Below are 22,433 nucleotides of genomic sequence, written 5' to 3'. Positions count from 1 at the left end.
AAACATTGTCCCTGATCATTTAGGTGGGAACCCCTTACATACTTTGTCACCACATAATAGAAAAAGGCCAGTGTGATTCAATGATAAGGTCAGAGTGAAATCTATAATTTTCCAGGTCTGGGGCATTCTGTGACTTTTGCTACTATTACTGTTAGTTTGAATGAGAAAAATAGATTGCAAAATATCTGATATAGGAGGCCTGCAATCTGGCTTTGGCAGCTATAAAGCTCAGTTTTGTCACCTGGCCAAGTTAGTTCAGATTTTATGTTAACCCATAAATAGTTTGGGGTACAGGGAAGTCTAATAGGGAAGCAGCTAAGATACCCCAAGTCATTCAGCGATGGCCTGTGAACCATCCAAAACATATGGTGATTTGGCAAACATCTGTGCTATAGAAATTAGTCCTAGAGTCACTTTTAATCTCTTTGACACATTTGAAGATGCCATTTATAGAATCAAACCATGGGTTTGACTGCAATATTGTCGGTTTATGGCCCAGGAAAAGTCCAGTGGCATGTCTGTTTTCAATACAAAGAGGAAAATTTTCATCTATTGTCTTTATCTGGGCAAGAGACAGTCCTTGGGTTTCTATAGAGGTTTTCCTGGGCCTACATAACTCAGCAGAAGGAGAGATAGAGTGATGTTTTTCTAGTCATGGATACCATATCCTGTTGCTCATCCATCTTCCATACTTAGTCCACCAGGTGTTCACATCAGCAGGAACAAAGACTAGTTCAGGTTCTTTTGTACTATCTAGATGTTGACATAACTAACAATCAGATTGATTAGTTAGTGTGGCCAGAGTTTGGTAAACTGTCATAAGGTGGGTGTTTGGTCTGTGCCCAACTTGTTGAAAAGTAATGGTTAATTAGAACAAGACATAGTTGAAAAAGAGCCAACAGAGGAAACCTAGAGAGAGGAAGTAGGTAAGATAGAGACAAGCCCTCTCCAGTCAGCTTTTTAATAAGAGATTAATAAATGTAGGAGAAATGCTCATAAGAGAAGGCAGATTTTTGCTTTTTGGTTTCTGGCTTTGGGTTGTGTGTGTGTGTGTGTGTGTGTGTGTGTGTGTGTTTTGTTTTGTTTTGTTTTTAGTGTATGCATATGCAAAGTCTTTTAAAAGGTGGGAAATAGGTGAAAGCAAAGTTTTTTGATCTGTGATCTTAGAAAAAGCTGTTTACTTTGAGCTGTGGGCTGCTTCTGGGTCCTGGGAATTCGCCTTAGATATCCTTAATTTAAGGTCACCTGTAGGGACTGTCTCCAGTTGTCTTCAGAGTGATGTTCTGGGTCTTTTTCAGCATGGCTTGTGTGAATCCAGGAAGGGTTTTCTTTCTTTCCTTTTTGTTAAAGATTTATTTATTTGTTTGAGAGAGACAGAGCAAGCACACATGTGCATATGAGTAGGGGGAAGGACAGAGGGAGAGAATCTTCAAGCAGACTCCCCACTGAGCACAGAGCCTGATGTGGGGTTCCATCCCACAATCCATGAGATCATGACCTGAGCTGAAACCAAGAAACTGACGCTTAACTAACTGAGCCATTCAGGTGCCCTCCAGGAAGTTTTTTCTTTTTTTTTGATGGCAGTATAGGTGGTTAGCAGTAACTCATAAGATCCTTCCCATTGTGGTGACAGTGAGTGCTTTCTTCTAAAGATCTTGATGTATGCCCAGTCTTCTGGTTGAAAGACATGGCAAGACTTGTCAGTCAGTGGGGGCCATGCCTCTTTTCATCTGTTGGTGATATGCGTAAAGTATACTAGTTCATTCTTGTATATAGTCAGTCATAGCATCAAACTGTTCACTTAAGTTCTCATAATGCTCACTTAACCCACAAATAGAAGGTTAGAGATGCCAGTAGGCATTGGATGACCAAACTTTATTTCAAAAAGGGTCAATCCACGTCTCCTATTTAAAGTATTCCAGAGATTTATAAGGTCATACTTCTGGCTTTAAGTCCAATTCTTAACAGATCTTTCCTAAATTTTTTTTTATGTCTAAAATTTTTATGTTCCACTTCCCCTAATGATTGAGGATGATATGGGGTATGAAGTTTTAATGAGTACCCCAGAGTTTTTGCAAGCAAGTGGTTTATCTCTGCTCTTAAATGAGTTCCTTTGTTTTATTCAAACCATAAAAGAATGCCAAAATGAGGAATAATCTTAGTTATTAATTTCTTTGCCACTGTTGTAGCATTGGCCTGTCTGGTCAGAGACTATTTGGTCCATTCAATAAGCATGCAGACAATAACCAAACAGTGAGAACAGCCTAAGGCTCAGGGCAAATCTATAAAATCCATTTGGAGTACTGCCAAGGACAGTGTGGGCAGATGTATACTTATTTCTTCCAAAAGGTTGGTGAGATTTACAAGTAGTGCACTGGGAAAGAATTTGATTAGAAATATTGTGGATGTCCAAATGGCCAACAGACACATGAAAAGGTGCTCAATAGCACTCGGCATCAGAGAAATCCAAATCAAAACCTCAATGAGATACCACCTCACACCAGTCAGAATGGCTAAAATTAACAAGTCAGGAAATGATGGATGTTGGCGAGGATACGGAGAAAGAGGAACCCTCCTACAGTGTTGGTGGGAATGCAAGCTGGTGCAGCCACTCTGGAAAACAGTATGGAGGTTCCTCAAAAAGTTGAAAATAGAGCTACCATATGATCCAGCAATTGCTCTACTGGGTATTTACCCCAAAGATACAAATGTAGTGATCGAAGGGGCACATGCACCCCCATGTTTATAGCACCAATGTCCATAATAGCCAAACTATGGAAAGAACCTAGATGTCCATCAACAGATGAATGGATAGAGAAGATGTGGTACGTGTGTGTATATATATACACACACACATATATATATATGTATGTGTATACACACACACACACACACACACACACACACACACTGGAATATTATGCAGCCATCAAAAAATGAAATCTTACCATTTGCAATGACGTGGATGGAACTAGAGGGTATTATGCCAAATGAAATAAGTCAATCAGAGAAAGACAAGTATCATATGATCTCACAGATATGAGGAATCTGAGAAACAAGACAGAGAAGCATAGGGGAAGGGAGGGGAAAATGAAACAAGATGAAACCAGAGAGGGAGACAAACCATAAGAGACTCTTAATCTCAGGAAACAAACTGAGGGTTGCTGGAGTGGTGGGGGGGTGGGAGGGATGGGGTGGGTGGGTGATGGACATTGGGGAGGGTATGTGCTATGGTGAGCGCTGTGAACTGTCTAAGACTGATGAATCACAGACCTGTACCCCTGAAACAAATAATACATTAAATGTTAATAAAAAAATAAGAAAAAAGAAATATTGTGGATGTCAGGACAAAACCAACTGTCTTGTAGTTCCTTAACTATCCCCCATTTGGACCTATGTCCCATTTGATGGGATATAAGTGCAAGGCAACAGGTCAAAAAAAGGGGGCTACAGGAAGTCCATTTGGCCCAATGTATAATCCATCTGATAGTTGTTTGGCACCCTTTTGTATCCATTTGTCTTTTTCAGATTGTGAGATATTTGCCTGGTAGTTAACAATGTCAGTCAGGGACAAAGGCAGGTTTAAAAATTGGATAGAGAAAAGACAGGTGGTCCGTTTGGGGCTGCATATTTAGCAGCCTTGTCAGCCCTATCATTTCCTAAGGTATCAGTCTTAGTCTGGGATGAGCAGTGAAGAATAGCAATTTTAGAAAGGAAGTGAATAGCTTGCAATGGGGCAGCAATTATATGTCTATTAGCAATGGGAATTCCCACAGAAGTTAAGGTTTCACAGGACTTCCTAACTGTGCCAAAAGCATGGCAGACTCCAAAAGCATACATGGAGTCTATGTAAATAGTAGCAGTGTTCCCTTTTGCCAAGGTGCAACCTCTAGTAAGAACTATTTTTCAGAAGCTAGGGCCGATTTTACAGTGAGCAAAGAATATGTTTTAAGTGTGTCAAGTGGAGAAATTATGGCTTAACCAGTTATTATGTTTCCCTAGAAATTTGTTTTGCAGGAGCTATGGCAAAATAGAAGTAAATCTGGGTTAGCCAAAGGAGTGTCTAAGAGATCCTCTTGTGGCTTTGAGACCATTTCAATAATTGCCAGGTAATCATGTGGAATGAAGTGGGGCTCTCCACCATCAGGGAGGGGTAGTAAAGTAGTTGGATTGAAAGTGTGACAAGGATGTGAAATGATGGAAGGGTTAGTCAAGAGCCTGTTTGTAAGTGGTCTGTTGCCACATAGAGAGGTGCTATCTTGTGAACTTGGAACTCAGAAGTGAATGTGGGAGCCTAATGTGAGAGTACTGGCTTTGTCAATCAAGGTGGGAGCTATAGCAGCCACACACAGCGTGGGGGCATACCTGATGCCACGGGGTCTACTGGCATGAGAAATATGCTATACAATGTATTTGAAAGGCAAATGTCTGTGCTAGAATACCTGTAGCAATGCATTATTTTCATGGCAGAATAGATGAAAAGGTTTGTCAAAATTAGGTAAGCCAAGAATTGGGGTTGTTGACAATGTTAATTTCAAGGCTTCAAAGGAGTCTAATGCCTCTGAAAGCCAGATAATGGGCTCTGGGATGTTATCTGGGAGATGAGTACACAGATGTTTAGCAAGGATAGCAAAATTAGGAATCCACTGGCGGAAGTAGCCAGCTGTTCCTAGAAATTGACATAACTGTTTTCTCATTTGGGGACGAGGGATTGACAAAGTTGACTCAAATTTTGGGGTGAGCTTTTTAGGGCCCTAAGATACCTCATGTCCTAAGTATGTGCCAGGTGTTGGCATCCATTGACTTAGATCTGGAGGCTTTAATGGCCTTGTTCAGCTAATGTCTTTAGGATAATGAGGGGTTCTGTAAGAGCTCCCTGTTTAGTTTGACTACAAATTGAACAACAGTGGAGCCTTGGTAAAGGCTACAGAATCTGAGTCAGTTTTAAAGACTTGGAAAAAGATTGAGGAATATCTCTGAAGTGTGCGAGTCCATGTTAACTGTCTCCTTCTAAATGTAAATGCAAAAGGAAAGTAAGAGTCAGGATGCAATGGGATAAAAAAAAAAGATGAGCAGAGGTCAATCACTATAAACCAACAGCAGCTTCAGGAATTGAGATAAGAATAGTCGCTGGATTAGGGACTGTGGGGTAGCAAGGAATCACAAGAGTTTATGGCTCTTAGGTCTTACACAGATCAATAGATTTGGTTCCCACCTGAATCAAATTTATCTTCTTTCTTTATTGCCAATATTGGAGAGCTAGAGGGTGAGGAAGAAAGGACAAGTACACCCTGCTGCAAAAGAGTCTATGAGAGGTTCAATTTCTCCTTCTGTATCTCTGGAGAGAGAATATAGGACCACTGATGGAAACAGTTTATTATTTTTCCATGCAAGGCACACAGACTCCACACTCAGTAACAATCCAATTTTATTTGCATGTGTAGCCCAGAGACTAATTGGGACATCTTTTAAAAATTCATCCTCTTCAGAGGAATTTAAATCAAGATGAGCTTCCAATAAGAAAAGTAGAAATTTAAAGTTTGATCTGAGGGCAGGAAAACAAAATGCCTTACTCATTGCAGTTTATAGTGGCATTAAATTTACATTTAAAAAAAATCTCTACCAAAAGGCATGGGGACACTAGAAAGCCATGATGAGTGTTAAGGAGAACCTAAGGATATTGGGGTTCGCTGAGATATGGTCAATGAAATAAGTTGCCCAGACTCCAACAGCTTGAATAGAATCAGAGGTGACAAGTAAAGATAAATCCTGAGCAGATGGTAGAGAAAGTTGCACCAATGTCAATTAAGAAATCATTTCCAATCCTCTATGTTAAGTTTAGTGGTGAGCTCTGGGGTGCTACTGAGGATCAGCTAACCATGTCATTTGAGGGGAATTGTGCCACAGGAGGAGGACAACAAACCTTCTGGGAGTGCTGGAGTCTATGGAGATTGTTCCCTAAACTTTCCTTTCTCTTAAGTGTCAGAAAATTTTTCTTCCAGTGTCCTGATTTTTTGCAATATCTGCAATTGTCTGGAGGCAAATAGGGAGGGGTCCGAGTGGGCCTTAAGTTACTCTCAGAGTCATGCCTTTGCCCTTCTAAAGATTCAAGCTGCAAAGCAAGAATTCTTGCATTCTTCTAATTTTAAAAAACCTGAATAGCTGCCTCTATTATCACACTCAGAGTTGGCTGGACTGCCATTCTATTTTGAATTGAGATATAGATAGATATAGATAGATAGATGATAGATAGATAGATAGATAGATAGATAGATAGATAGATAGATAATGATAGATAGATAGATGATAGATAGATAGATAATAAATAAATGATGATAGATGACAGATAGATGATAGATAGATAGATAGATAGATAGATAGATAGATAGATAGATAGTAGATAGATGATAGATGATAGATAGATGATAGATGATAGATAGACAATAGACAGATGACAGCTAGATAGATGATGATGATAGATAGATAGATAGATAGATAGATAGATAACAGCTAGATAGATGATGATGATGAGAGAGAGAGAGAGATAGAGAGATATCAGGGAGAAAATTCCCACTAGAGCAAAAATTAAAAGATTTTTATGTTCTAGAGCTTCCATGTTCAATGGAATATACCTTTAAGAAGTCTGTATAAGTGCTCAACACAATTACCTTCAGATGCCATCCTTCTTTCTGAGTGCAAAATTTAACTTTAGACCAATTTACTTAAGGGAGGAAAGCCTCTACTATTGCTCCTATCAGACCTTGAATATCAGCCTCCAAGTGAGCTATTTCCTGGTCATTTGTAAGAAGGCCCAGGAGAAATTCTAGCCATCCGTTTCCTCTGTGAAGGGGGTTTTCCCCCAGGGGCCCTCTGACTTTGGTAACCACAGTATAATAATGGACAGAAAGAATACTTCTTTGCAACGAATCTAGGTCCCTGTGAGTGCAGTTGTGAATAGCCACTAATCTTTCTAACTCTTTTCTAAATTTGGTAGGATCTTCTGAAAGTAGAGGTAAAGGGCTTTATAATTTAAAAGCTCTGCTGCTGTCCAGGGGATATGAATTCTTTGTGGTGGAAGTCCAGGATACACCCACAAAGGACATTGCATAGGAATGCCTGAAGCTGGTAGAGCCTGATTGCAGAGCCCTGTAAAGTAAAAAGAATTGTAAGAGACAGTAAAGCAAGCCCTACTGCCTGCCTCAGGTACTTCTGAGTATGAGACTCATTCTGAATTCACTTCCTGGCTTGTAGTATTTATACAAGTAACTTATATATGCCAGGCCTGGAGATCAAGTCTGAGTGCTGTCAGTAAATCTGTTTAAAAAGGGAAGTAAAAACAGGCAGGTGGATGTTTAAGGGATTTTCTGGGGAAGTTGGAAGAGTTCTAGAATCTAAGAGAACTGGCTGAGAAGATGGAGCTGGGTTTTGAGAGGGGGTTTTAGCCAGGGACCCAGAGATCCAAAAGATCTAGACCTTCAGCAGTCCGGTCTGACTTTTCTAGTTTAGTTTAGATTCTTCTTTTTATTGAACATGTTCTACAGATTTTCTTCCACATGTCCTATGCTGCTCTTTCAAGCCATCTGTCTTACGATATTACTTTCTTAGTTTGGGGTGATCACTGCTTTTCAGAAAAACTCACCAACTTTGGCTTATGAACCCATAAAAGCTACTGTTTTACCAACTATCTTCAGGGACAGAGAGTTGGGAGTAAAGGGCACATAAGACGGAGGAAATGGGAATCTATATTAGGTGTGGCTTTAAATTTTTGTTCTAAGTCCAATTTCTTCTGTTCTTTCATCTTATTGAAAGAATAGGGCTAAGGTTGGCTCTTAAGTGCTTGACCTGTGCTCACCAGTTTTGCCACTTTGGCTTCCAAGATGTCCCTTAGCAACAGCCTTCACCTCATGTGCACATTAACCCAGAGCAAAGTTTGTTTAACTAGTTCCACAAATATTTTCTCCCACTAATTTAAATTTAGAAAAGAAAAAAAAGCAACTCTCACCACTCTTGCTTCCACTGGACCCTGCAGGCAGAGACCCAGAAGACTGATAGGGTAAGAATTTTTACCTTCTGCCAGCTTTTTGTCAGATGTCCCAAGATCTCTCAGCTACAGCTGTCTCAGAGCAAGCAATGTCCAAGGTTGATCCTCCTGACTATGCCAGCTGTAGGGGAGGAAAATTTTTCCTCTACCCTTCTAGGTTTTCTTGCTGACCTAATAATTAAGTTGGCATGAGACAGATTAACAGGAAAAAAAATTAATTATGTATGTACAGGGCCCCGTAAGAATATGAGACCCACAGGCAATCAGACCATTGAGGCTTATATGCCATTCTGAGCTAAAAGGGGGGGGATAAGGGTCTAGGATTTCAAAGTGGGGGACTTCAATCTACAGGAAGATGGGAAGAGCAAATGTTTGGTAAATAAATGTTTGTGGTGACATGCAGAGATGATAGGACACAGAGAGGACTTTGAACAAACAGGCCCAACTGAGTTCCCCCCAGTTTACTGCTCCTAGCCCATTTCTTTGTAGTTATCTTTGGTGATATCTCTCTTCCTGGACCAGGCCATCTACCAAAATTCCTTTAGGCAGTTAAGGGGACAGTAAAAGCCCTGTCTGAGTTTTCTGGGCTTTGATTGTCTTAAACTGAAAATAGCATGCGTGCCAAAGTGGCACATTCTTGGAAGGTTCATTCTGAGCCCTGTCACTCCCAAAGGCAGTGGTGATAACCTTCAGCAGTCCGGTCTGACTTTTCTAGTTTAGTTTAGATTCTTCTTTTTATTGAACATGTTCTACAGATTTTCTTCCACATGTCCTATGCTGCTCTTTCAAGCCATCTGTCTTACGATATTACTTTCTTAGTTTGGGGTGATCACTGCTTTTCAGAAAAACTCACCAACTTTGGCTTATGAACCCATAAAAGCTACTGTTTTACCAACTAATTTCTATCAACTTATTTCAGGACATTCTGACATAAACTTCCAAAGCAACTGACCTCTTCCTAACCCCACACCTCATTCTGCAGCTGCTGAGGCCTACAGTAGTGCTTCTTTCAGGCCCAATACTGTGATTTCAACCTGATTTTCAAAAGAAAGGCAATAAACTGACTTGTGATTTTTTTGTTATGGCTATTACACTGATTAAGCAATAATTAACTAACTAATGTGAAAATTAATCAAAAGGCAGGAAAACAGTGTATCTTGATATCAACAAGGCATTTTTTAAAAAGTTTTATATGATAGTCTTAAAAAAAGATAGAAACATTTGGATGATAAAACATTTAGGTAGATTCTTGGCTGGTTGAATGACTCTTCCCAAAGAGTGTTGATTCATAATCTCCAAATTCTGCCATTGACCCAGCTCTATTAACATATTTAATTAATAATAATAGGTAATATATATTGAGTCCTTACTCTGGGCTAGGGGTAGGAATTTTAAGCATGTTGTATATTAATTGACTTATTCCTTACAAAAACCCTATGAAGAGGTACTATGATATCCTTCATTGTAAAGATGAGGAATTAAGGGTGAGAAAGGTAAGGGCCCCCATTCCTGATACACAGCTAGTGTGTAGAGCCAGGATTTTTCTCAGACTGTCTGACTTCAGAGCCCAGACTTATTTCCACTCAGCTTCCCTGCCTCTCTACCAACTACGCATAGACCCAGAAGTCAGTCTTATTAAATCTGTATATAGCATAAAACCAAGAGAACTGGCTAATTTTTGAATGACAGAGTTGAGACAAGTGAAAACTAAGATGAAATGCAAACGGGATAAAAATGTTAAGTCTGCATTTAAATTCAGCAAAATCAATACAATGCATATAAAAGGAAGTCATTTTGTAACAATTTATGTAAAAAAAAAATACTGAGTTGTCTCAGTTGACTAAAAGTTCAAAATAAATCAACAGTTTTCCTATTAAGAAATTTGCCCTACATGTGTTTCCAGACCAAGGGAAACAGCACTGCATATTCCAGTTGTCAGACCATCTCTAGAGGACTGAGTTATATTCTGATACCTCATTTTTAAGAAAGATACTTGGCCATTTGGAATGTGCTCAGAGAAGCATGACTACGATACAAAATCTCATCAGAGACCTGATGACTAAACAAAATATATTATGTTTGATGACAAAAAGTTTTGAGATGGACAGAGTAGAAAGGTAGCTATCATAATTCACACAAACAGAATTTAAACATTTGCTGATTGCAAGATAGTCTTATGAAAGATAGAGAAGTTATTCTGCATTGTTCCAAAAAGACAAACCAGGGTCAATGAGCCAAATTTACTGGAAGCCCATTTTCAGCACAGTATTCAAGGAAGAAGTTTTTCATAAGTAGAGTCATCTAAAAATTAAATGGTTGATAAGTAATGGGTAAAAGTAATCTTTATGTATTAGATACACTTGCTAGAATAGATATGAGCTTAGAAAGTTGATGAATAGGATTTGTTTTAAAATATTGCAGCAAAGAAAATGTGGATGGGAGATAGTTGAAACAAGAATAGAAAAATATTTATTACTGCTTATTCATTATTGCTGAATACTTGGAGCTTATATAATTCTTTCTACACTGTATGCAATTGAAATTTTTACTTACACAAAATGAATACATCGCCTCAGTGGGTAGTGAGGTCCCATTTTTGGATATGTTCATACAAAAACTGGATGTCCACTTGAACAGGATGTGCAGAGTGCACAGAATGTTGGACTTTAAGTGTCTAAGATTCTGATACTGGAAAGGAAGCTAGCAAAGACATGTGAAGTAATTCAGAGAAGAAGATAACCCCTGAGCAGCATCTTTTATCATTAACAGATTTTTGCTGCCTGCTCATCATGTCTCTTACATGCTACCTTGTTTTGCTCTCTGGATTACCTATTCCACTCCCTGGTGGTTTGGATGCTGTCAAGATCCATTACTACACAACAGAAACTCTCATAGTAAATCCTGTAGCTAAAAGGCACAAACTATCAAACAGCCTTCAACTGACAACTTTCTCAAACATGAAACTTTCACATGTTAAAATAGATTATTCTTTGAATACAGAATCAAAATATTTCACCTCCCTTATAACTACCCTTGGAAATCTACGACTACATAATCACGAGAGGTCTCAAAATGGAGCACCAGGGCTATCAAATGTGAATTTCAGAAGATCACATTTGATAAACATTTGATCACATTTGAAAGGGTCATATTTCAGAGGATCTTCCTGAGGAAGATAGCTGAGTACCACCACATCAGCCTACCTGTGACAACCTAGATATATTTTAAATAGATGAAAGCAATTCACCAGATATTTCAGTTTCTTAGGCATTTGGTAGTATTGCACTTCCTGGTCCTCATGCGGTTAGATGTAACCTCATGTAATTCTGGCCAGTAAATTGTGAGTGAGCAAAGAAAGCATTGTCAAGGTAAGACCCTCCAGACCTTTCTTTTCCCACCGGTGTGGCCATCCCCGCAATGTTCAAAAGGCAAGTGTTCCATCTGTATAGGTCTTTGCATGACAATGATGAGCAAAGCCCCTTTGAGATCCCATGACAGACATGTAGCTTGAGTACAACATAAGCCTTCAATGTTGTAAACCACTAATATTTTGGAGGTGCTTGTTACTACAGATGGTGGGTAAACTTTTAAAATGGCCCCCTGATCCCCTCCCCTTGAGTACGGGCAAGACCTGTGAATATGGTGAAATATCATTCTTATGATATGGCCAAAAGAAAGTTTGCAGATATGATTATGGTCTTTAATCAGTTGACTTTAATCAGCTGACTTAATCAAAAGGGAGATTATCCTAGGTGAGCTTAACCTAATCAGGTGAGCCCTTAAGAGACAAAAAGCAGAACCAGACATTCCATCTGGCTTGAAAGAAGCAAACAGCCATGTTATTAATTGTCTATAGACAAGGGCAGCTTCTAGGAGCTGAGAGTAGTCCCCAACTGGTGACTAGCAAGAGATGACTTGCAGCCATACAGCTGCATGGAAATGACCTCTGACAACAACCAGTGAACTTGGAAGAGAACCTCAAACCTCAGATGAGATTACAGTCCCAGCTGATATCTTGATTTTCAGGTTGGTCAGTCTGAAGACAAGACCAGACAAACCCATCCCCAGAATTCTGACCCACAGAAACTGAGAGATAATAAATTTGTGTTGTTTTATGCCGCTGAACTTGTGGTAATTTGTTACCACAATAAAAACGAATACACCACAGCATATCTGAGTCTATCCTGGCTGATAAAAGGGAGAAGTTAACTGCCGTGTTATGATTATTATAGTGCCAGAAATAGGAAAGCAGAAAAAGCATGTTGATGAATAACACATCTATACAGTGGAATTAAAGGTAGCCATGAAATTGAATGAGGTAGGTCTGTATGTGCTGTTATCAAACAATACTTGACATACTTGTCCAGTGAAACCAAGGTCTGGGCCATGTATACAACATGATCTCATTTGCATTTTAATGGATAAATAAAAATTGTATATCCACAGACAATTTCTGGAATAATAAATAAAGAATTATTAACACTGACTATATCAGAAAAGGGGCACTAGAAGCCCAAGGTAAAAGGAAGAATGACCTTTCATTGTATAAACATTTGGACTCCTTGAATTTTTATCATGTGCACATACTGCACTTCCAATTTTTGAAAAATGAATATAAATGAGAAACAAACTAATCAACCTACACTTATTGAATATATACTGAATTCAAATCACTTTCCTCTGTAGGGAGTTGCACAGAAGATCATGGAGTAGCTGCTTGTTTGGCAACGCACTAAATGAGACAATTGTGAAAAAGCTGATGGCAACACAGAGAATTATTTCTGTGTAAAAGTGGGAAAATGGTTGGTAGTTCATGAAGTCCCAAGAGGGCGTATTAAGAAAGAGTATGTAGATGCTGCAAGTATGGAAAAAGGGGGGCTTTGAAGGAAGGGCACCATCTCTGACTTGCCAAATACAGTGCTTTGTCCTCCACCTAAACAAGTCTGAATCTGATGAGTTGATGCTTAGGGAGGTAAATTGGGTTTGTAGCAGATGTTCCTGGAGCCTTGAGTCCATCTGCTCGGCCCACCTCTGATTTTAGCCACATCTGTAGTGGACACTTCCATGTAACCTACAGCTTCCGACTTCAAGAAACCTTTGCTTTTCTGCTTAGGACCTTTTGCCAAATCTGTGGGAACCCAGTGTCTGGAAGTTCTGGGCAGTTAACATCTCTGAGGGTGACCCTCCACCACAGTGGAAGCCAGTGGATAAGTGCTGCCATTTCCCAGGCCTAAGAAAGAATTCTGGAAAGTATTCTGTGAGTTGAACCCTCATTGCCTACAATAGTAGAGAATTCAGAATGCAGCCTTTATTGGCTTTTCTTTCTCCTGTCTTACTCCTCTTTTTCCTCCTACTTCCTGAAATCACTTCCCAAATAAATGATGTGCACTAAATCCTTATTTCAAGCTCCACTTTTGTGGTTACCCAAATCAAGACAGTGGTTTGTTGAAGAAGGGGTGGGGGGGAGCAAGCACGCAATTTTAAATGGTTGAATATGCAAAACAATAGAGAACTGCTTCTTGCAACATTATTTCTAGTGACAGCCTAAAGCAGTCTTAAATCATCGATAAAAGTGCTCACGGTGCCTCTCTGCAAGAAAGGATTCTACAGTGAAATGGATAGCATTCAATCCCAGAGAAAGCACGTTGTGCTAAATTAGGCCTGTTCTAAGAAGGCTAACCTGTAGTTGCTCCTGGCGGGAGGCATTACAAATACTCACTAAATTCTCCTTACTTTCATTTTACCTCGTTACGCTTCATTATGCCCCAAGTAACACAGCAAATAAGTCCCTTTGGCCCTCACTACTTACTGCCTTCCAAATATGGAACAAAATGCTTACCATCCTGTTCCTCACTGTCTAGCCAAACTTAACACTCTTCTTAATCTCGTTTTGCTCCACCATTCTAACTACCCTTCTGTGAATTCCATCTTGCCGTTTACATGTACCAAGCATTCCAAGGGTCTCATCTCAGAAGTAGGGTGCCTAAGACAGGCTTTGGGAAGACTTCAATTCAAACAACAGCAACAAAGAAGAAAGCTCCCTTGTCCACCTTCAAAATCCTTCCTATATTGCAAGAGCGAGTAGAATTTATGACCCATTTAATTTCACAGGGGAAATCTAGGGTTCTCAGATTCCTTTCTATCAGAGCAACTATTTACAGTAGATTTTCCTCAGATATACCTGTTTCCTTTGTGCTACTCCTTTTGTTGTAGGTATAATTAAGCTGATTGCAGCCCCAGGTGGCCACTATATCCAAGGAAAAAACCCAGTAGCAATTCAAATGATTGCTCTAACTGTGCACTTTTCTCTCTGCCTTGTTCACCCTGAGGATGGCTGTATGGCTCCAAGGCTCTCATTGTTAATATGAGATAAATTTCATTCTTGTAAATCTTCATTAGCCTCTTCCTCTTTCTCCAGAATGGCTTCTTCTGGGGCCCAGCTGGTTTCTTGTGACAACCATCTTTCTTGGCTAGAAGTTGCCGAGGATACAGAAAACCTGCCTGTCATCATTCCCCACATTTGTTCCTCTAATCACCTCCCCTTCCATGTGTTTCCTCTCGGAGACCATTTAGCTTCTGAAGCTCACTAAGCAGAGGTCAATTTTACTGTAAATTATGTCCAGATCTGCACATTAAGTAAGTAAAAGAAATTTAAGGGAAAAAAATAAATCTTTAATTCTTTTTAGTAATTTTTAACTTCAGGGAAATAAAAGAACACATTGTGATAAGCGTGACATCACCAGATTTAAACAAAGGACTTAAGATACTTTTTCTGAGTACTTGTTATTAGGCAAATGTTTCACATTAAGACTTCAATCTCTATTTGGAAATTTTAGGGCATTTTATGTGATCATTTCTGAAAGCTCAGTTTGAGACCACTCTGCACACCATATGAAAAGAAGCAGGATACAGAAGTAATGTTTGTGAGGTGTTTAGTTCACACCAGACACATTTCACATGTGTCGGCTCATTTGATTTCACAACCATCTCCATCCTACAGATTATCAAACTAGGATAGGGGACCTGATCAATTTACTAATTACATCGACGGGTGAAAGAAAATCTATCCACTTTCCACTTCATCACACTGCTTTCGAGTAACAGACATACTTTCTCAATTGTTCTATGTGCTCACTCTCATTATTGCAGTCAGTATAAATAATTCAGATAGAGGTAGCCACTCCTTCCTATTCTGTAAATGTTGAGAATATGCATTGTTGAATAGGAAGAAAATCCAGATCTTCAATATTTGTCCTCTTTAGAGGAATGATGGGATATAATCTCTTGTTTCTTGCTAATGTCCCTGTGACATCAGGAACTATTTTTCACAAATCCTATTAGAAAGCTATGGAAGACACTGCTTGTTCCTTGACTGTCCTAACCATGACTCCCAATCCATTATTCCTAACTATATTCCATGAGTGGGCATAGAAAAATCCTGGTGGCTTACATACATGCCAAAGTTGGCTAAGGGATTTCTGGGAAAGCTTTTGCTTTCCTGATACAGATGCCACACATTTCCTCTCACCTTCTTCTTCATTTTTTTTATTTTTTTATGCGTGTGTGTGTGTGTTTTGTTGTTGTTTACTTTTTTTTATTTTTGTTTTTTAGAGAGAGGGAGCCAGTGGGGAAGGGTAGAGGGAGAGAGAGAATCTTAATCTTAAGCTCCACACCCAGTGTGGAGCCCAGCACAAGGCTCAACTTCACGACCTAAGATCATGACCCTGAGACCATAACCTGAGCCAAAATCAAGAGTGGGACACTTAAACAACTGAGCCACCAGATGCCCTGCACCTTCTTCTTATCTTAAATATGGATGAAATGATTGGAGCCAAAGTAACCACCTTTCAACCATGAAGGAAAGACTAAGAAAATCATGGTGATATGAGCCCTGACACGGGTGAAGAGCTGAATTTACAATAGGAATAATAAACTCTTTTTTAAGCCACTATAGTTGAGCTTTTGTTATCTATAGCTGAATGCATTGCTAACTGATACAGGAACAAAATATTTTACAGCGCAAGTTTGGTTCCATTAAACGAGAATGTATTTTATCAATAGGTATCTATGTGAAAAATAATCTAGATCAGTGTTATTCAATAGGCATTCTGTGATAATGGAAATGTTCTATATCTGCACTGTTGTGTATGGTAGCTATCCAGGATTATTGAGCACTTCAAATACGGCCAGTGCAACTGAAGAACTTAATTTATATTTTATTTAATTTTAATCAATTCAACTTTAAATGACTAGTGGCTAATATATTGGACAGTGCAATCTAGACATTTTGTGAGTCATGACATATATGTTATATTATAGGCTGAATTACGTCTCCCTCCAAATTCATAAGTTAAAGAACTTACCCCCAGTACCTCAGAATGTGACTGCATTTGGACACAGTGTCTTTCAAGAGGTAATTAAGTTTAAGTGAAGCAATTAAAGACAAAGAAATAAAAAAACAAGTAATACACAGACCCAGGGGTTAACATATGGGGACACAGTGAGAATGCAGCCATCTGCAAAGCAAGAAGAGAGGCATCAAAAGAAACTAAACCTACCAACACCTTGATCTTGGCTCCTAGCCTCCAGAAGTGTGAAAAAGTAAATTTCTATTAATTTAGCCACTTAGTCTGTGGTATTGTGTTAGAGCAGCCCTAGCGAATTAATACACAGTATCTGCCAACTTTCTCATGATCCCTCAAAAAGAGGCTCTATTTTGGGAATTTCAGGCAACGTTAAATAAGGCAAGAGCATGGTGGCAAGCTCATGGGGGAGATATTTTGGCAGTTGGAATATTGAGGTCTGCACAGTTCACATGTATGAGATTATATCCTCAGTTAGTCAGATGTGTATGGGGGCAGGAGGAATGAGTAGAGATGGGATGGTAAAGGGGAATTAATCGCTTAGAAAAATCTAGAACTTAGATAGTTGAACACCAATTATTTCATACAATGTTAGGTCTGAAAGAGACACCGCAGATAATTTAGTTCAACACTTTGTTTGTATAGGTGATAAAACTAGGCCCTGAAAGAATAACAGCTTGTCCAGAATCACTCAGTTGGTAGGATCCAGGTCTTTGGTCCATTGTTCTTTCTTTGATTCCATCCTATTTTGAGGCAAGAATATATTCAGGTTTTCTAACTTTTTTATTAGAATACCATTGCAAAATGCTTATAAATCAGAACTTGTATTTAAAAAGTTAGCTCAGAGTCCCAGTTTTAAATCCACCAGTTATCAGTTTATGTCCTCAGGCAACCACATAACCTGTTGAGGACTCAGTTTTTTCATCTGTAAAGTGATGGTGATAATGGCTGCTCTTTCTATCTTACAGGATTGTCTTAATAACAACAAGAACAAAAAAGATAATGCATGAAAAGGTGCTTTGAATATCACAGTGCTTTATCATTTTAAGGTAATAATATTATAGCTTATTGTAGCTGAAGGTTAAAGTCCATCGTTTATTACCCATGATGGCTTTACTTTTAAACAAGTCCCCTGTATCAAAATAGATAGCTTAAAAATAACATTTTAGGGGCGTCTAGGTGGCTCAGTCAGTTAAGCATCTACCTTCAGCTCAGGTCATGATCCCAGGGTCCTAGGATTGAGTCCCGCATCAGGCTCCCTGCTCCGCGGGAAGACTGCTTTTCCCTCTCCCTCTGCCTCCAGCTCCCCCTGCTTGTACCTTCTCTCTCTCTCTCTCTCTCTCTCTCTGTCAAATAAATAAATAAAATCTTTAAAAAAAATAGCACTTTAAACCCAACCTGAGCACCGGAACTAGTCATATCAAGGGAAAATATCCATGAACTGTGGAAGAGGTTTAAATGGAATGGTTCCCTGCATCTGTGTTTATGTTACTGGAGGAGTCATTGCCTCTGGCAAAGAAATCAAGAAATCTGTAGCTCATTTCCCCCTTGATTACAAGATGATAGATAAGTGTTCATATACATCTGTCTTTGGGGGCTTCAGATAAACATATACTGTAAATTCAAGCCAAATCCTCGGAAGCCACTTATAAACAAAGTTTAAAAACCTCCTGCACCCAGAAACCCCTCAGCCAACCTGATCTTCCTCACTGAGTGGTTGGCCACAACAATAACACTGTTGTATTAATTCCCCAGCTTCTTTATGAAGGGACTGTCAGAACTGAGCTCTCTATTTCCAAGTGCATTTTTGGTTGTTCACTAAAGAATTTGTATAAGAACTTAAGTGGTTCTTAAGACAATTACGAGAGAAGTCACATAACTAGATGTGCCCTTCGGAGCACCCAACTGCTATATTGTTTATGTTTTAATATTAAGTTATACACGTATAAATTTATGCCACTTATTAAAATAAGTAAGAACAATGAAACCTTACTGATAATCACACAGTTGAAATCAAGATGCAGTTACAGTATTTTATCAGCTTCTGCTTCCAAGTTATTTTTGCACTTAACTTCATAATATTTTTTTAAATCACAATCCACACATATGAATAGTATAAGTGATAAGAATTTGAGTTGCAATATCATGATACACATGAACTAAAATGCCTTCCTAGTGGGGCACCTGGGTGGCTTAGTCGTTAAGCATCTGCCTTCAGCTCAGGTCATGATCCCGGGGTCCTGGGATCGAGACCCGCATCGGGTTCCCTGCTCAGCAAGAAGCCTGCTTCTCCCTCTCCCACTTCCCCTGCTTGTGTTCCTGCTCTCGCTATCTCTCTCTGTCAAATAAACAAATAAAATCTTTAAAAAAAATTTAAAAAAATAAAATGCCTTCCTAGTAAAATGTATTCTCTTGAGGGCAGGGGCCCTTTCTGTTTTATGGGGTGCTGAATCCACAGCATAGAGCACACCACATAAGTCTTTAAAAGAATAATTGTTTATTAAATGAATCCATTGGCTGAAAAAAATATTCTTAGGAAATTATGTGTTCAAAATTTATTTTCTATTAATATCTAAACACTTCTCATATTTCTTCTTATAAATAAATTAGATGGGGAGCCCCAACAATTAACTGTATCACTTACTGCGTTATTATCTCTCTGTTTCAAACTCTCCCTTCTGTACTTATCTTTTGTGCTCCTGGGCCATGACTCTGCAAGCCACATTTCTGAGAGTATGTTGTAGGCTCTTGTAGTCTAGGGCACTAGAGAGAGAATGCAAGTCTAGGGGAGGCGGAAGAGACTTGGCTTTCAGTTCTATGAGCATTCCCCCCAGCCCTGCTTCTTCACTTGGCATTGGATGTGGTGGTTCCTGCCTATAGCAGCAGTGAATCCGTTTGCATACTTGCAGAGCCAGCCCCACTGTCTCCCCCACCCCCAGATAGCAGCACTATTCAGAGAACGTCCCATCTTCAGAGGTGTGGATCCCAAGCCCCTGGGGAAGCTCCTCTGAACTCAGATTCCAACACCACCAAGAAGCACCTCCTCTTCAGAGGTCTGAATGTCAGCTCTGCATGCTCTCCTCCTCTAAGTATCTAAGTATTAATAACTACAACCTCTTCGTTTTATTCTGTCAGCAAACCTAAGGTGTTCCTACTCCTCAAGCTTTAGCATGACTCGAAATCACCTGGAGGGCTTATAAGTCACAGATCCCTGGGTCCCACTCCCACAGATTCTGATTCTGTATGTCTGGGGCAACCAGCTGAGAATTTGCCTTTCTAACATGTTACAAAGCAATATGGAGGCTTCTGGTCTTGAGTTCAGTTTGGATCATGTCTTTAGACTTCAGTGTTGTACTGAATTCCTAGCCAAAGGGAAATGGGATGTGAAAAATCCAAGACATGCAGTGACATTAATGGTTAATCAAATTATCAGCTCTGGATGATTGTGATGGAGTTCCTTGGGGACTCAAGCAGCTGTTAACACTTTACCATTATGTCAGTATGTCAACAGAGATCATCCCAAGGACAGTGGTGTGAGCTGGATTCTTCTGAGTGCACTGACTTGCTTTAAAAAAAAAAAAAAATGAGAACCTTAGGTCCTTAAACTCTCATTTCAAGTCATGTCAGAGAACTGAAAAGTTTTCATGGCAGCCTTAAAAGAATCTCTGTTTCTTTTATCTATAAGACCAATATTGCTGAAAAGCAAATACCAAATTTAATTTTTTGATTGGCAGGATTCACAGCCACTCAAAGTCTCCCCTGAAACTTAGGATGCTGGAGGTCAGAGGACAAATAAGGGCATCTGTTTGCACTTGGATGAAAATCAGAATTTTGAAAACTCAAGTAATTCTGAGCCTCTTTTGCTCAGAATTTGCAAGAAGCTTGCTCTCCTATGATCTGGGGAGACTTCCCTTGCTTAAAAACATTGTATTAACCTCACCTAGAGCAGCTGTCCAGTCAAGGCGCCCAGTTTTTCAAGGCTCATCCCCTCACGCGAGAAGCCCATTACCTCAACGACTTATTGCCATTAGACGCATAACTAGAGTCATATCTCTGCATGGGGAAGGGGGCATCCTTATTTAATTTAGTCTGTTTGTTAATCACAAGGTCAGGATAAGAGGGAGGCAGGAGGACCAGAGTCAGAGAAAGAAAGAAGGTGATATGATGATGAAATCAGAAAGAGAAAGATTGAGAGAGAAGAAGAGAGAGAGAGAAATTTGAAGATGCTATCCTGTTGGTTTTGAAGATGGAGGAGCGGACAACAAGATAAGAAATGCAGGTACCCTAGAGAAGCTGAAAAAAACAAGGAAGTGGGTTTCCCCCTAAAATCTCCAGAAGAAATGTAGCACTTGCCAACACATTAATTTGAGGACTTCTGACCATGGTAACTATAAAATAATAGATTTATATTGTTTTTTAAAAGATTTTATTTATTTCTTTGACAGAGAGAGAGAGAGAGAGGCAGCAAGAGAGGGAACACAAGCAGGGGCAGTGGCAGAGGGAGAAGCAGGCTTCCCGCGGAGCGGGGAGCCCGATGTGGGGCTCGATCCCAGGACCCTGGGATCATGACCTGAGCCGAAGGCAGATGCTTAACGACTGAGCCACCCAGGAGCCCCAATAGATTTGTATTGTTGTAAGACAGCAACTTTGTGGTAATTTGTCACAGTAGCACTAGGAGAGGAATATACTGGTCCTTATATTGATGACATTATGCTGACTGGATCTGATGAGCAAAAAATAGCAAGTTCTTTACCTTTATGAAACATATGTGAATCAGAGGTTTGGAGATAAATCTCATAAAAATTCAGGGACCATCACCTCATAAAGTTTTAGGCAATTCTAAGACCTAATGTGTACCAGATACCATTCTATTAATTGTAGCACTTATTATTTCATCCAGTAGGTCTAGAATGAAGTCTTCTCTAATCTTGATCTCTTTTGAAGTGACCTGTTTTCCAAAGTCTCTTCAATAAAAATCCATTTACTTTATTTCCTCCTTATATAGGAGTTGACATTTTATGTTCAGCAGAATTTTAATTTTAGTATCAAAATGACCATATTTGAACACAGATTCAAGATGTTCTAAAATTTTGAGCTTAGAAACTGTCACCAAAAATAATAATTAATTCTATTTTTCTAATGCTTTTATGTTTAAAATATAAGATAGTCTCTCATGAGAGACTATGGACTCCGAGAAACAAACTGAGGGTTCTAGAGGGGAGGGGGGTGGGGGGATGGGTTAGCCTGGTGATGGGTATTAAAGAGGGCATGTACTGCATGGAGCACTGGGTGTTATATGCAAACAATGAATCATGGAACACTACATCAAAAACTAATGATGTCATGTATGGTAATTACCATAACATAATAAAAAATAAAATATAAGGTAAATTAATAATGGAGATATTAAATTTATAGATGTAATATTATAGATGTATTTTTCACACTAAGAAATAAAAGAGATCCAGTGAAGAAAATAACTAATATGCTGCACTTTAAAAATAAATGTTTTCATGTACACCACCATTTGCCAAGCTTTTGTAAACATGTTTTTGTTAAAAACAAAACAAAACAAAAAACCTATGGCAATATAAAATCAAAATTATAATTATTAGCTAAACATATAATATGTGGTAAACACCCTGAGATGCATTCTGCTAAATGCAAAATTGGAAAGGTCATGGTTTTTACCCTCTAAAAGCAATCTGGAGCTTACATAAGGTATCAAAATGCTAAAGGTCACAAAACAATAAATAACCACAGCGTAAGAAAAATATCATGTAGTAACATTACTTGCCAAAAGAATTGAATAATAATAGAAAGGAGCTGAGAAGATCATGAAACTTGGAGGAATTGGAATTTGAGCTGAGTTTTTCAAAAAAAAGGAAAGATGAAGAAAAGCAGAGTATTCTAAAGAAGTGGAAAGATGAACAAAAAGCTTGGACTCTTATAAGACAAAAGGACAATTTTAATACTCCATTTTAAAGACAGGAGTTTGAGGCTCAAAAAGGTTAACACTGGTATGAGTC

General features: G+C 39.0%; 1 pseudogene; it reads left to right on the top strand.

The window, feature by feature from the left end:
* The first annotated feature begins 340 nt into the window (after positions 1-340).
* LOC113909292 overlaps positions 341-22,433 on the top strand; it is a 43,412-nt pseudogene continuing 21,319 nt past the window's right edge.

Source organism: Zalophus californianus, chromosome 6 (assembly GCF_009762305.2).
Source record: "Zalophus californianus isolate mZalCal1 chromosome 6, mZalCal1.pri.v2, whole genome shotgun sequence".
NCBI classification, from domain to species: Eukaryota; Metazoa; Chordata; class Mammalia; order Carnivora; family Otariidae; genus Zalophus; species Zalophus californianus.
The sequence above is the reverse complement of the archived record's forward strand: the minus strand, read 5'-3'. Positions and strand labels throughout refer to the sequence as shown.